The 17,268-nt window shown below is 36.5% G+C and overlaps 1 protein-coding gene across 2 annotated transcripts in view; it reads right to left on the reverse strand.

Moving 5' to 3' along the window:
• Nucleotides 1–14,590, reverse strand: part of LOC129756990 (uncharacterized) — a 66,347-nt gene extending 51,757 nt beyond the window's left edge. For both annotated transcript variants that reach the window (XM_055754072.1, XM_055754071.1), the window contains exon 1: nucleotides 13,312–14,590. The gene's annotated coding sequence lies outside the window, so the exon portion shown is untranslated. The remainder of the gene's footprint in view (nucleotides 1–13,311) is intronic.
• Between the last annotated feature and the right edge of the window lie 2,678 nt (nucleotides 14,591–17,268).

Genomic DNA, 17,268 nt, shown 5'->3' on the forward strand with positions numbered 1-17,268 from the left:
AAAATATTCAGACTGCTTGTGGAGAGATATTTTGAAAAATTTAGTACGAACTCTTTAGCGATCACCTGACAGGTTTCCAACCAGAAACTTTTCGTTGACAATTCTCGCCTGTATTTCCAGGAGATAAACAAGAATAACAATTGAAAAATTTAATGTCTAGTATAGAAGATGTTAACGATCTGAGAAACTGCAAATTACTCATTCTTTCATAACGATTGACAGGATGAATGGCTAAAAATACAAAGAAGACTGTCTCCAAATGTGACCGTTTTCTCTGCAAAATTCTTCAAAAGGTTTTACAAAGTTTATACTCTGTTCAAGTTGGATCTGGAATGGTATCATTACGTAAAAACGATGGTGGAGTGATAAAATGTCAAATATGTTGTTATTGTGCCGAAGGAGGACAATCGGCTAGATTTGTTATAACATCGACCAAATTCAAAATTTTGAGTTATTTTTAAGGTCAGGCTTCAGGAAACAGCAAACGTAATAGAAAATTGCCTTGATTTGAAAATAGGTGGTTTAAAGTATGCATCGGACGCTATCTCAAAAACAACTTGACAGAACATCACAAAAATTTGCATATGTAAACATTACATTACTAGGTAACTTCGCTGAAAATTTCATCAATTTCCATCAACGCCTCCAAAAATGATTCACAAAACAAGGTGTTGCATTTTTTCGAATTCACTCCTTAATGGCAAACCCATGTTGAAAATTCTCATTGAAACTTACAGATAAGATCATGAAATATTAATAAACAAGTGATAAACCAGCTGAAAGCCGATAATATCTATAATAAAGATATTAAAAAAAAAACATATCAATAAATTTCCTGAAAGATATAAACTTTGCGTCTGTTTATGAGCATGATTCTTTTGAAACCACCGCCAAAAGGTCCAAAGTAGGGCAACTAACCCCACATAAATTTTATTTCTTTCCAAAACGACGAAAACTACACCAATTGGGTGCCATCCCACCCAGCACAAGATTCCTCTCTGATAGCCAGACTTTTTAGCCTTCCAAATTTTTTTTAAGTTTTCCATGCTTCCAACCTTTTGACATTTCTTCCAGACGATTCTTTTTTTTTTTTAAGTCTTCTAGACTTTTCTCAAAAACAGTTGGCTACTCTTCTCATAGCCTTCAAATCGTTACCGGCGGCAATATTTTTCAGTTCTCTCATTGGTCAATATTACTCAATTCCCATCTGATTTTAAGCCATCTGGATGCACTGCTGGTTGCAAAGGGAATTTGACAATGATTTTCTCACTGAAGCGCGGAAAAATTCATTTAAAAGTTTACAAATATGTCGGATTTTTTATCATATCCGATTTAAACTGACTCCAGACGACATTTTATACGATCTTTTCACTATGCAGTTGGCATTGCGATTGCAGGGATAACTCTGAATGCCATGAACATCACATTCTCGATAAGGTTCTGATTCAAGTATGTTTTAGTCAAAAGTGTGATACTTTTCATAATTTTCTGATAAAATCTAAAAATTAATATCTCATAGAACATGCATTGTTTTTGTCAACAATCTTAGAAAAACTGAGGTATTTTCGAAATTTAATGAATTTTAAAATTGGCACAAAACTTATTTGCAGGCTCGGTTCCACTGAAAAAAAAAGAAAAAAAGATGTTGATTTTTCAAAACAATATATGTATTTAATTTTTCCATACAAACCGAAAAGTTTAAATTTACTCATGTAGGCTTGAGGAGGCTTGAAAAATAGCCTCAGTATAGTGAACAGATCGTTGTCTTTCTTTTATATCAACATAAAGGGTGATACGGTCGAAATTGGGTCAATATCAACTTGACGTATTTCTTTCAATTTTGCATTTAAGAAACTTGAACACCCCTCATTTAAAAGGTGTGTGTGTAGAATGTTGCTCCTATTTTGATTTTGGAATTCACTCTTCAGTTGTCAAAATGCCGTCCAAGGAAGAAGAGCAGCGTATCAAAATTTTGCTCGCGCATCGCGAAAATCCGAGCTACTCGCACGCAAAGCTGGCAAAATCGCTAAAATTTGCCAAATCAACCGTTACAAATGTAATTAAAGTGTTCGGGGAACGTTTGTCGACAGCCAGGAAGTCTGGATCGGGGGGAATCGAAAACCGGAAGCCGCTGAGACGACAAAGAGAGTTGCCGGTAGTTTCAAGCAAAACCCTGACCTTTTTCTCCGAGATGCCGCAAATAAGCTGGGTGTATCGCCTACAACCGTGCATCGAGCAAAAAACGAGCCGTACTATCGACTTACAAGAAGGTAGTGACTCCAAATCGCGATGATAAACAAAATACGACGGCCAAAGCGCGATCCCGGAGGCTGTACACGACGATGCTGACGAAGTTTGACTGCGTGGTAATGGCGAGGTTCGATAAAAAGGCCATGGAGTGGTACACCGCCAACAACGTGCAGGTGGTTCCCAAGGAATCATCTTTATATGTCGTTAATATGAAATTGTGAAGGTCAAATCTCACATCAGAGTCATCAGAGTCATTTTCTTCGGAATCAACCACAATGAATGACTCAGTCCAGTCAACAAAGCATCAATTTCATTTATTTAGCAATATTGAGAGCTTCTGAAAAATCCTGCGTTGTTGATTCAACCTCACATGTTGGTTGATTCATTTTAGACATCGACATATTTAGTGACATTGAATCAAACATGTGATTTTGCACAGAAACACGATGTTAATAAATTTTTTTATCTGCATAAGATGATTTTTCTTTTGAGGAGCTATGGCTTTTTTCGGAGAATCCTGATTACTCCTAAACGGGGATTGAAATCCAGTTAATTTGACACTCACTATGGAAAATTGATTCTCAGTAAATGTATCTGCGCATCCAAAAGAACTGAAAACACTAAAAAAAGTCATTATTGTTGTGGTTAGTTTTACGTGTTTCTCCCCAAATAAATTGGTTTGGATCAACCAAACATCAAGAGGTTATCTGGAAAGCTGGTCACAGTAGATTGTTGGAAGCACGATATTGGGCTAATTCAATTAGCTCAACTGTATTGTAATCTGAATGACTAACATTTTTCCTACATAAACAAACATAAAACGAAACAGTCTGACATAAGTAGCGAATTCCATTTGAAACTGTTCTACATGCCAGAAGTACCGCAAGATAAGACATTAAACCGTGAAATCGGTTGAAGGAAAAAAAAACAAATAAAAACTACAGTAAACCACATTCGGTGCCCTGTTATCCGTTTCGTTCCGTCTTGTGACCGTCCGCCAGTTGTTTTGTCGTTACTTTTCCAGAGAAAAGCCATGGTCCGCCAAATGGCCATCATCATCGGCGAGCGGACTTTTTGCCCACTGTGTTGTGGTTTTCTGCGATATGGGTAGGCCTTCCTCCATAAGTACGTATAGTGAAAAGAAGCTGCCAAACATGATTTTTACTAGCCGTTGTTTTGCTTTCATTTTGCCAGCAATGGTAATGCATATATAACACTTGGCGAAGCGAGCTCTTTTCTCGGCTTGCACACACATCATTTACCATATTTATTGATAGAAGTGTAAAAACATTCACAGCAACTGCAGCGAGTCGGACCGAACTTCGCCATTCAATTGCTACGAAGCGCGACTTGCTCGACCAGATACGGTGTGCAATAGGTAGATGATCAATATTTTAACTTCTTTTTCGAAATTTTTGTACATTATTGTAGGTTTCTTTTTGAAATATTTCAAGACAAAACTAATAAAAATATCCATGATGAATAATTCTTCGTTTTTCAAAGAGTTTTATCTAAAAAAAACTGAAGATCATACGAGCCGAGCAAAGGTAAAGGCAAAGTTCCACCCAAAACCGTGAAAAGTTCGGACTCCTATAACAGTAGAAAATCACGTAAACGATAGAGTTAAAAATGCCCACTTTGGATTGCGCCATCAATTTATCCGCGCTTATATATAGCGTTTTTTTTCTTCTTTAACCGACTCACTTCTCCGTCATCGCGCGTCGTCGTCGTCGTCGTCGCGGCGGATTTGGAAAGTGAAAGGAGTCTGCAGCAGCATGCAGAAGAGAAAGACTTTTCTTCTTTCTCCTCCGATCGACGGGGTCTTTCTCGCAGAAATCTGTGCTCTTACATACTGTTGTTATAGGTTTAGGGTCGCGAAGTAACACACCCATACCGAGACAGTGAAAAAATGTTGCAATCCAACTGTAATGGGCATAATTCTTCTATTTTTTTTACTGACTGCCCTTACCTTGTTTGTCATAATATTTTGTGCTCAAGCATAACGTGGAGGTCATTCGCGCAATTGTTACAGAAGTGAATATTTCTCAGAAGAGCATACAACTTTTATTATTCAAATTTAAAACCAATAACGATTACAAACTACCATTTTGGAGGAGTGCTATTAATTTATTAAATTTTAGATTTTTCAACGACACAATAACAACGATTTTGCAAAACTTTGTTTTGGTAGGGGAAAACTATACAGAACGCAGCTATTTATAGTGCTAACAATAATTTAAAACAAAAACTGAACGTTGACGACACAGGGGAAAAAGATACAAAAATGTGATCAAAGTTGTTTACGCCAAAACGAAGCGATATAGACCTATAGTGTCTTCGGGAAATTTTTCCTACATCACAAGTACTTCAAAATAAGCTTTTAATAAAAGTCATTAAATCACGCAGTTGTGCGATAGAATCATTATTTTTTCAAATTTCAATTTTAGAGCTGTCATGTCTTCAGCAAGTTTTTAGATTGTGAAAAGTGTAGTAGTTTTATTGAAGACGTCAACTTCGTAGAAATATTCAATGGTTAGAAGGGTTCAAAAATATATTTTTGAAATTTCAGAATTTTTACGATATCTTTTCAGACAGAGCTTATACATGCAAGGTATGCTGAGAAGAATTTTGAGTAACTTGCAATGGAACAGTTAAGTAGAACATACTTAATAAAAAAATTCGGACTGAAACGAAATATATTGAAAAAAAAAAAACTAAGAAAAAATAGCTGTTTGCAAACAACTGTATCTTCTTAGTTTGAGTGAGTTCGGTTAATGTTTTGGTTGCATTATAATGGAGCAGATATTACGTTTATAAAAATATTTCAGTTTTCGTCGTTAAATCGTTTTTTGTAGCTTAATGATTTTTAATGCTATATTTTAAGTTTTTTTTTTAAAATGATCATTTTTGTTCATAACATTTTGATTTCAATTGATCAATCAATAAAAATAAATTTAGCATATGAATACAAATTTAACAAAGGCATAATTCAGGTAAAGAAAAATGTAAACTTATTACAATGAGTATATAAGAATAAGAATAGTAAAACGAATACAAATTAATAATGCTTAATGTTTGAAAACATATCATTGGTCGTTCAGATGTCCTTTTCCGAGAGGCTTTAACAATGTCTTCTGCGTGCGAGAGAGGGAGGTGGATAAAGTTTTGACCAAACGAAACGGTTGCTTGCCAGTTTTAACAATCACTAACTTAAATCCATATTAAAGCTTTAAAGAACAGTTTAACGTTGAAAACTATAGATTTTTATAAACTTGATATCTGCCTGATTATAATGCAACTAAAACATTAACCGAACTCACCCGAACTAGGAAGATACAGTTGTTTGAAAACAGATGTTAATTCGTAGTATCTTAAACGTATCTCGTTTCAGTCTAAATGTTTATATTAAGAAGGTATGTTCTACAATACTAAAATGTTCCATTTTAAGGGACTCAAAACTCTTTTAAAATACTTTACATGTATAAGATCTGCCTGAAAGAATATCGTTAGAAAGCTGAAAATTTTGGAAAAAAATAATTTTATTTTTTAACCCTTCTTACTTTTTATGGTTTGCTCCTACGATGTTGACGTTTCCAACAAAACTGCTACACTTTTTACAATTTGAAAACTTGCTGAAAACATGACAGCTCTAAAATTGAAATCTCAAAAAATAATGTGTTTACCTCTCTACTAGATGACTCAATCACTTTTATTTAAAGCTCATTTTGAAGTACCGTAATCCGGGGTAATATTCTTCACTTTTTTCAATATATTTTGATTATTTTTTCTGTTGAGGGGAATGTGGCATGTTTTATATTTTTGAAACCAGTACTGGACTCCTATGAACGTAAAACATGGATGCAGAAATTTATTAGACCTCTTTATGAAAATATGTTTCAAATTAGCTAAAGTCTGCTTCATTTAATATTGGAACACAAACAATTGCGTGTAGTTCAGTCATTTATTAACGAATTCATAATTTGTTTTTCATACAAATGTAGGATTTTCTTTACTCTTTCATAAAAAAAAAATTAAAAAAATTATTCATTGCTGTTTCGAAGAAATTCTCGTACTTTTCCCGTAATACGGCACATTAGGCGGCGCACACCTTTTTCATCCACCGTTTTGGCGATTTGATTCCACCAGTTCTTCATTTGAGTCATGTTCCTAACAAGTTTTCCCTTTGCCTTAAGCCTCCGCTTCGTGATTGCCCAGTATTTCTCTATCGGCCGGAACTGGGGGCAGTTTGGGAGGTTGAGGTCCTTCGGTATTACGCTGACCCCGTTCGTTGCGTACCATTCCATAACCGTTTTGCTGTAATGGCAGCTTGCGAGGTCCGGCCAAAACATTACTGGACGGTCGTGGGCACGAATAAACGGCAGAATCCGTTTCTGTAGGCACTCTTTTTTGTAGACTTCTGATGTCATTGTCTTGTCAGTGAGAAAGACTTTGGTTTTCTGTCCACAACTGCATATCCCCTGCCAAATCATGTACTTGCGGGCGAATTTATCCGCAAACACGAACTTAAATTTTGCAGGTACATCCCCCCGAGCCGTCGCCAAATAAAATTTTTGACCTGGGATTTGCCCAAAGTCCGCCTTCACGTAGGTCTCATCGTCCATCAGAATACATCCGTCGAACTTGGTCAGCACTTGGTCGTACAGCTTTCGAGCACGGATTCTGGCCACATTGTTCTGCTTCAGCGTCCGATTTGGCTGTTTGCTGGCTCGAAATGACCTTATTCCTTCCCGGAGACGAATTCGTCGCACCGTACTGTGAGCGGCCTGGAACTTATTGGCCAAATCGCGGTCTGAAAGATTGGGATTCCTCTTGACGGCCTTGATGACTTTCCCATGCAGTTTCCGGTCGACAGTTCCACTCCGACGCTTCGAATGCGGCTTCCGAGCCGTCGTCAAAGTTTCCTTGTACTGCTTGATAACACGCCATACGGTATTTCTGGGCATTTTAAGCTGTTTAGCTTGCTTCGATGCCGACAACAATGGATTTTCAAGAAAACTGTGCACAATTTGATCTCTCCGTTCGGCTTCCATGGCGGTTGTTTACAAAATGCTATCGTTTGGTGTTATGACATAAATACATGGTGAAAGGTAATGAATTTCCCGACACGTGGGTGAAAAAAGTTTCCAAATCCGTCCATTAGGAGCGCCACAATGAGCAAAAGAATTTGTTCCAATCAGAGATGCCATTCTCTGCAGAGAAAAACGGAGAACGGAGAAAAAAACACCCCCGTGCGATAGTTGCAAATCACCCGGGTGAGATTTTTCGATCCTCTCCACACATTATTCGCACCCCGGTTTCGAAAGCCACACACACCTTAGTTCAATAGCTCCAGCGTGCGACGATTTGTCACTGTAGAGCACCCCGGTGAAAACACAGAACCGACTAGTTGAAGCCACCAAAAAGCAAAAACAAAAACAAACACGACGGTGTGCATAATAATAGCATCAACAAACGATGAATGTTTCGGGCGAGTGGTTCAGCTTCGTATGTGTTGGTAAACGCAACAAGCCAAGCCAGCTGCCGTCGCTGTCGCTCTCCGTGGTGAAAACATTTTTTCACTGTAGTGTGTGTTAGCTCTGTCGTGTTAATTTACAGATTCTCTACAGAGGTTCGGCCAAAAATCTCTGCGGTGCGTTTCAGAGAATCTCTACCGAGAATCGAAAACCGAGCACGTCGGTGATTCTCGTCAGAGAAATTGCAAGCCTGGTTCCAATATTAAATGAAGCATACTTTATCAAATGCTCAAAAAATTTCACCTATGATTTGGTAAACAGAAGTTGGGAGCTATATGTTCATTATGGATAAATTTTTGATTTTTTTTTAAAGATTCGCTTGTAAGGTTTTATCAAAAAAAAAATAGTAAAATCAAGGATATCGTAATGTAACACAAATATGTTTTTCAAACATTATTCACCTTCAACACTTCAAGTTTTCCGCTATACAAAGTCTAAGAAAAAACAATCCGAAAAACCATGCTTCGGAAAAAGACTGTATCTATAGATGATCTACAGAACAGCTTCGGAATGCTGAAATTTTTTTCACTTAGTGTCCAAGAAAGCTGAAGTTTGAAGCTAAACGTTGCACATAAGGATTTTTTTTTAAATTTTTTCGAGATCATGATCACAAAAAATGTAAAAAAGTGTTGTAAAAACCGTACTTTTTACTAAAATTTTGAAAAAAGGATTGAAAAGTCGGCGTGATTTGGCACACTTTTGCATTTTCAGATTGTCAAGATACGAAACACAGAGTTTTTCTTTACAAATTTTCAAAGGGAGCTGTTTTTCAACTTTTCAACGTTTCAACTTTTAACAATGTGCAATTTATCAGATTTTCTAAGGCTTAAATTCAACTTTTCAATGGATTTTGAATATATTTACGCAAGATTTCTGCTATAAATTTATATTCACAAGAAAGCTAATTTCATGGAAATTCTAGGAGTGTAATTACATAAGCGTTGTGATGCTTTACAAAAATATTATTTGAGGCCCTTGGAGCCAAAGGGGCAGGCTTTAAAATATTCATTCATTCACAAGGATGGGAAAAATTTATTTTTGATCACTATCCCACAGAAAAATGATCAGTCATGGATCATGTCAGAAATAATCCAATAACGTGAATGTGAATGCCTCGGTTATTTACATCATGAAAATGACATTCTCGCATGAGAAGAATGGACAATAATAGAAAGATGGAAACCAAATGGAAGCTTCAGCAAAATGTGTCTATGCTTTATCTTTGTTTTCATTAATCTTAATACTTTTGCTATCGAACGTTTTTGATAATATTGTGAATTTAAAATAAGCTTGGTAAACAAAAAATCCTAAAAAATGGCAAACATTGTGCATTTTTTCGTAGTCCAGAGGCAAAAATTGCAACTAGCGACCCATTCTTATCCTCACATGTCGTTATTTTAAGATTGTTCGGTATATTCTTCTTCTCAGTGGATCGTGGTCATTGCTGATTACGAGATTACTTATATTTATCCAATAGCTAATATTCATCCATCAATTATCTGAAGAAAAGGGCTAAAATATTTGATTTTCTATTGTTTATAAAAAATTGCGCCCGTAAGTATGCAATGTCATAAGGGTTGAGAATAAGCTATAGATTTTTTTTCTGACAATTATAGATTGTGAAATGAGAAAAACATGACCAAAATAGTCAATTAACATTCTATCTTGGGGTTTTGTTTGATTTTTTCCATGGATTAAGGCTTCCTGAATAAAGGATCAAGTCTCCCCTAACTTCAAAAATATCGCAATTTTTTAACTCTCACGAAAATGCTTCTAGTTCATCTACGGGTTCAAGTATCGTTCTAATTTTAGGAGCATAGAAACTTGAAGTTACACGCTGTCAGAAAATGTAAAAGAGTGCGAGTTGCTAAATTTTTCCAAAAAGATATGGTGAAAATAAGAAAAAGGGATCAAGTATCCCCACTCTCCCCTACGGATTTGAGTTCTTTGTAAATCAAAATTATGCTTAAAAAAAGTCGTTCTTCTAAGAGAATTGAAGATACCGAAATTTCGATGTTTTACAACTATATGACGCCTGCAGAGCCAAAAGGGTATAAGTGCAAAAATGATCTATTCTGAGTCAATAATTTCAAACGATTCTCAATGTTGTATTTTTTAGATTTTTAAAATTATGTTCGCTTACTTAAACGTTCGAATGTTCATGGAAAATGACCAAACACAACAATTTAAAAGCGTGTTTTCTTGAAATTTGTTTCGATACACTTTTACCCCTTTGGCTTAGATCACTTCAAAGACATTGTATAATCTTGTATTAAATTTAGTTTGAGTAAATTGAGATTTTTTTTTCCAAATGATATACGCAGACTGAAAAAACCGATCAATTCTTAGAATAAAATTTTTTTAAAAAGAGCTTCGCGGGCGACAAAAATTTGGTCGCGGGTCACATGTGGCCCGCGGGTCATGGTTTAAATGGATCATGAAAAAAAAATTCGAAAAATCTGAAAAAAAAAACACCAAATATAGTTTGAAATATAAAGATTTGTTTGGCATCATTAACTCAAAATCGACTATTTTGTCACTTATACCCCTTAGGCTCTGAGGACTTCAACCTTAAGTTTTTAGTAATTGTGTTGCTAAATATTCAGCACTGCACTCAAATATTTTGTGAATTATCTAACAAGATTTAGAAAACCAAATAAAACTGTGAACTGTTTTGCTATAAATATGAACACGAACTTTTTTTAAATAATGTTCGACTGGTCGAATATTTGGTACATATTTATTTAGGAGTTTCCCAATTCACCTACCAATGTCCCTATTCATTTGGAGGGTGCACAAAAATAGCTATTCGTAATCTATGAAGAGAAAGAGAGATCCATGAAAAATTGTTGTGGAGCTCAAAATTTAAAAAATTGTTTTATGTATAGCGCACTACCTAATCAAGCAATTGAATCCAAATTTGGCATGGGTTTATTTTTGTGATCGAGAAATGTTTACTTGATTATTTGAGACCCCTCTATTCCCTCTTCTTCTAAGAGAGATAGAAGAGCTCCCAATTCCCATACAACGTTTATGAAAGAACACGAGAACTCATCAACCGTAAGGAACCATATTTTACATAGGTATTTGCATACTAAAAATATTTCTATGATGAATTAAGATCCCTCTCTTCTTTCAGAGGACGTAAGCAGTTTTTGTGCATAGCTCGAGAAATTGAAAACAATGATTAAAACACAAAATTTTGATCAAATTTAAAAAATGAAGAAAAAAAATCAGAAAATTTTAAATATTCGTCTTTGTATTACAATATGAAACTCCTACTGCAGCATTCATTTTAAAGAGGTTGCATCTACCAAAATAATATTGAAATTTAATAGGAAATTATGTACAAACATCAAAACAAAATTTGTATAGTTTTCCCAAATTTCAGTATTTTTGTAAGGTGAATTATAAATAATTCTTACTACTTTTATTTTCATTTGTTTCAGTTTCGTTAAGAATCAGAATATACATCATTAAACGTAAATCGTAGATTACGTTGAATTTGCCAGAATTATTACGAAAATCGAATTATTGCCAGAATTTGCCAGAACTATTACGTAAAATGTTTCGATTCATCCCACTTTACGGTACTCATTTAGAAAATCGAAGAAATATTAAAAGTTCAAAATCCTTTTCAGAGCTCAAGGGATTTTTTTTTCAATTTGACATTTAAAACCGAAATTTAAAATGTATTCTTTGAGATTGTTGACATAATGAAAACAATGAGCAGTATATAACAATAAATTAAAAGTGTAATAATTAAATCTGAATTTAGTGAAATTAAAAGATACTTATTTCCCAAATTTTCTCGGAATTGAATATGAAAAACTACATTTCAGTTGATAAAAAAAGTTTGGTATGAATGTTCAAATAAAGTATTAGAATTCTAAATAAATAAATAAATAAATAAATAGGAACATAAACATTGTTAAACTCCCCATCTATTTTGTGATTTGGGTATCAGCCCAACAAACATATTTTTGCTGAAAAAAGGCTGAAAAAATATCTGCTAAGTTTTCAATCAGCCTACTCGTTGAAAGAAGCCCACCAAAATTCACAAAGAATCTGCTGTTCAGCCCTTAATCATCCAGGTTTGAAGAAGTTATTCAGCGAAAGTGTCATCAAACCAAAATAAAAGAAATAAAAAAAATGATGACCGATGTCGGCCCGATGTTGGGCACCCACTTTTCCCCTCAGTTTTTTTTTCTGTTCCCCTTATTTCTCAAACTTTAATCCTCCGGCTTATTAGTTGCATGCTGTAGTACGCAGAACCTATCATGGCGTCTGCGGCGCGAAGAAAATTTGTCCTTCTTAAGCGACCAAGATTGCTAGATAAAAGGAATTATTCTTATGAGACCGATGGACAGATTTGTTTAGATTTTATGAACCAAAATAATAAAAAACCATCAGAGAAAGCATACATATACATTTTTCAACAAAAAAAGGCTTTTCATCAAAATTCTGAAAAATGTAATGCCTTACGAAAACAAAAAAAAATCTCCTTTCAAAGTCCGCCATCGAGCATCGGCTGTACTATAAATTCTTTATACACTGAAAAAGCGCCCAAGTTTGCTTTTATTCAGCTAACAAGCTGAAACAGCCATCACGCTTCAACTTAGCATTTGTTCAGCGAATTGTCGTTATAAATCAGCCAAAATGTTTGTTGAGAGAGCTTTTATAACAGCAGTATATGTATCCTTATATATGTTGTAAGTCTACTTGGTTGAATAATGAATGAATCTACTGAATCAAAGCAATAGAAACATTTCGTATAAGTTTAGGTTCCGGTATTTCGATAGCAACTTGCTATCTGTTTCAGTAATCAATCGAAAACGCTCACTGAAGAAGCTAGTAAGTTGCTGTTGAAATACTGGTATCTGAACTTTTCTTATACTCTGGTTGAATTAAAGGGAATGTTTCGATTGCTTTGATTCAAAAGCACTCAAAAACATAATATTGAAATTTGATTCCTGTAATCCAATTCTTTATTGATTCAACGTCAGCACACCGATAAAAAATCACGGTTAGGGCCAAGGACATAATTTGAATCATTGAACATGGTAATGAAATTTGTATGGTTTAATTCGGTTACTCTAAGCTCAAGGGTTTTTCGAAATTCAGTCCCCCCTAGAACTTAAAACGAATCGATTGCTGTATCATATTAGAAAAGGTTCAATTCAAACCCCATAACTTCTAATTCGTTTATTTAGATGCGGTCTTCAAAAAAAATCTGAGGGAAACCCAACATGATAAAGATGCTGTAAAACGATGAGCCAAAATTTGTAGCACCCAAAAGAAAAATCGACCATAAAGCAGAGAGCCACAACGAGTATGATGGCGTTTAGTGGAAACTCAAACTTACACATCGTTCGGCTTTTTTTCGGGCTTGCGTACGTATGTATACAAGTATAAGAGGTCTTAAAAACGTAAGCCCATGAGCAGTCATTAACTGACCTATTAATGATAATAATTCATCTTTTCCTGGCTTTGTCTTGAACCTGTGGCTTCGTGAACGCATCCATACCTGTTATTGGTTGGTGATTTAAAGGTGCATGTCTTTCGGCTGTGGCTCAAAAGTGGAAAATCCGGATTCTGGGAGGTTGATGTTTTTTGTCGTATTTTTTCTTAGTTCTCTTTTACTTCAAGAACTTGTTTGTCTCGATCTTGGCGGTCGTCGATCCTTGTGAGGTTCTTCGTCTAATCCCTTTTGGAATCAAACCGAAATTCCTTTTGAGGGCTGAAGTCAGTTTCACTTTTACACTAATGGCAGCAAAAATCTCTGCCCCAGACCGTATCGAATGGATCGTTCTCGTGCGCGCATAACAGAGGTTACACCTTTCTTTCTCTTCTTTCACTTTCCTTCGGTCGCACAACACAAAATTAGCTTAGGCTTTTTATTGCACCAACAACAGCCAGAGTAATAAATATCGCTGATCGAGTGGAGGAAATAAACACAGAAAGAAGAAAAAATACACATTTACCACCTTCTTTCATTCAGCCCATTTGCATTTCGACGGGGCGGAAAGTATAGCGTAATATCTTGCGCTGACGCTGGACGTTTGCGGATGCCAAGATCATAATTCAAATTCTCTACACCTCGCAACACTCTCCTTTTCTTTGGAGGCGCTTCGCACTTTGTTTTGTGGCACTCTGGACACGACGACGTCGGCTTTCCGATATGGATGAGAATTTTTCTATTTTCACAGCACTGTGTTGTCAACACTGTTACCAATTAAACTAGAATACATTTCCCAGGATTCCTGGCAGAAGATTTATCAGGCACACTCGCGATCGACGCAGCATCCTTAACCGGATGCAGTGGACACGTCGACTTCGGCCAAAACCCTACTTTGTGCCCTCGTCCCATCCATTTTGCTGATCCAATCTAGCCGATCCGACCATGCATACGGGTGTTTTCTCCTCCGGACAGAAACTTTCAGGTGAAAATATTTCTTCTTCCCCCAAGGCAGTCGAAAATAAGAAAAAAAAAACTCCCCGATCGCACCGAGACGGCAAGTACCACGGCTGTTTGTGTGCGTATTGGTGAGATGAAACCAAAAAAAAACCCAACCACAGCAACTGCAATTGGCTGGAATTTACAGTTCCCCTTTCATCAGCAGCAGCACTCCTTCGATCTTCGAATGAGCCACGACGACTCTCTTCTCCAGGGTACCAACAACGGGTTAAACACGGCGCGAAAGTTATGTCTGAGGCCAACACATTCACACAAACCAAGCTCTAAACTTTTTCCCTCTGCTTTTCCTTCTCCACAGCACAGAGTGACTTCACCGGAGAAGAAGCGACGAACCCCCTTAACTTCGAAAAAAAAAAACAAAAAAGTCCGCGAGAAGCTACTGGCTGGCGTACGACCGATTTCTCCGGGTGGTAAAAGTGTACTAACTCATGCAGGAGTCGAACCAAGACGGTGAAGTTACATACTGATAGGCTCTGGCTCGGGTCTTTGGCTTCGATCGAGGAGTCCGCGTCCGCGTCGTTTCGTCGAAGCAAAAGCCGGCGATCGCACACACGAAAACGACGACGACGCCTGTCCGAAGTTTTTGGGCAGCGTTGAGTATTACAGTGGTTCATATTTGATCATGTTGCATAATGTAAGTATGTACTTTTAATGGAATAAATTTACTAAAAATTTAAGTCGAGAATTTCTTAAATCCATTCCAGAAAAATAATATTCTACGTATGACTGTGGAAGTTTTGACATATCCAAACAACTGGACAGATAACAATGAAATATTCCATTACAGAATCTTCTGTTCATATTTATGGTATAACATCAAGAGAACGTCTAATTACACTAGTTTACAGCATTTTTGAACTAAGTAAACTGAACACGCTCATTTTAATTTAAACATTTTCGGTTCAAAAATAACCAATTTATGACTTTGACCCAAAAACTGCCAATATGGTTTTTTTTTTAAGAATATTTCCTTCTCAAATTTAAACCATTTTTGTAGTTCTTGAGCATTAACCACAAAATGTTTGAATAATATGGTTTTCCTATTTTTAGGGATGAATCATCCCAGAGGATGAAAATCCCGTATAAAATAAAAAAAAAAAAAAAAAAAAAAAGTTTTCCTATTTTTTTTCCTTGTAGGGGAGAGCCCACTGCGACCAGTAGTTGATCTATTGTGGTAATTACCCCGCGTTAATATATGCTATCAGGCTCACCTGCACTATGGGTTGAAGTGACAGTTGATTGCTGATTAAGCATTTTATCCCAATCGGGTATGATATCAAAGATGTATGATATAACCTTCTTAGGGCTGATATGCAACCATATGTCTTGTGCGCTTATTAACTTTGCCCCAAGAGCACGCTCTCTCCTGTTAAGGAGGGCGCAGCAGTTGCATAGAAGATGCTCTGCAGTTTCTTTTTCGAGCCCGCAGAACCGGCAGTCATCGTTTTGAATAATGTTTATCCGTTTGAGATGTTGTTTTGTTGGACAATGTCCGGTCAAGAGACCTGTGTAAGTACTTAACTCATGCTTACTTAAGTTCAACATGTTTTTGGAGAGTCGTGCGCTTGGTTCAATGAATCTTTTCGCCTGAGCTGCTCCCTCTGCTGTTCTCCAATTGGAGACAATAGTGGTGCTTTCCCAGTTCTTGAGTTCCATATTCAAGGCACTCCTCGATACTCCGCAGAAAGGTTCAGGTCCAATTAACAGGCCCTGAGATCCTTCCCTAGCTAGCTGGTCTGCTTCTTCGTTCCCTAGGATACCGCAGTGGCCTGGAACCCAGAATAAAAATACTCTGTTCCGTATGGCCAGGTTTCTTAGTGCAACAATACACTCCCATACTAGCTTGGAGTAACATGTGAACGTACTTAGTGCCCGGAGAGCGGCCTGGCTGTCAGAGAATATACATATATTATATTTGGTTTGGATAGATATTTGGTTTTCCTATCGTAGCCATTTTGAAAATTGCCAATTTGCAGACAAACGCGTTTTGCAGGCAACTCGATTATTCCGCGTAACTGGTTCCAGATTAAATCGGTCCTTGTAATTTCGGAACACATCGAATCTGTTGGAGGTGATCAAAGGTAAATATTTTAATTTTCGTCATCTAAAAGTTGCAACCTCACAATAAACAAATCAAATTAAATTTAAGGACACCGAAGAGATATGACCCCGCACGAAAAGGAGAACCCGGATTACACTCCCCGTAAGTTTTAGCATTCCATAAAATACTTTTGAATCCTTCCAAGGATGGAAAGGTTGGTTATCTAATAAAGCTTTTTTGTTTTAGGTATTGTTACTCTTCTGACTGTTTTTTCACCATCCGGGAAAAGCTGGAACGGGCTGGACTGCTTTAAACACATCACCCGCTGGTCAAAAATAAATACCCCACCCCCTCGTGAACGAACAGTACTGGAGTCAATGATATTTTGACCATTTTCATCTACAAAATGTCACCAAGGTATATCGCCACTTCCGGCGTTGTCCGGCACCGGTGTTATGTTAGTTTTTTTTTTTTTTTTATTCGGTAGTAGTGGGAGGAGAGGGGCCTTTGATGCTACCGGGTGTTTCAACTGTGTTCATCTAGCGATCTTGCCTTAAAATCTTGTTATAAAGTATCATCTCGGTATGAATAAAATTTACTTGGAAAACAGAACATACCTGTCGGGGTTGAGCGTCACTTTATGCATTCCTCCTTCACTTCACTCGTACGAACTTTCTACGAAGATTCTGGAAAGTGACTTTGCGAAGGAAAGTTCGTACGAGTGAAGTGAAGGAGAAATGCATAAAGTGACGCTCAATCCCGACAATACCTAATTCAAAAAATACAATTGTATATTGTTGACGTCATGTGGATTTTTCGATAAACAGCGATAACTGTTTTAATATAGTGAATTGGTTTAAATAAATAAGAATACTGAATAGAAAGCGGAGATTTTAATGAAAATTTTACTAGAAACTCTTCCAAATCTGCAAATTACACAGCAGCTCTTTAAAAAAACGGTTAAA

Source organism: Uranotaenia lowii, chromosome 3 (genome assembly GCF_029784155.1).
Source record: "Uranotaenia lowii strain MFRU-FL chromosome 3, ASM2978415v1, whole genome shotgun sequence".
Classification (NCBI taxonomy): Eukaryota; Metazoa; Arthropoda; class Insecta; order Diptera; family Culicidae; genus Uranotaenia; species Uranotaenia lowii.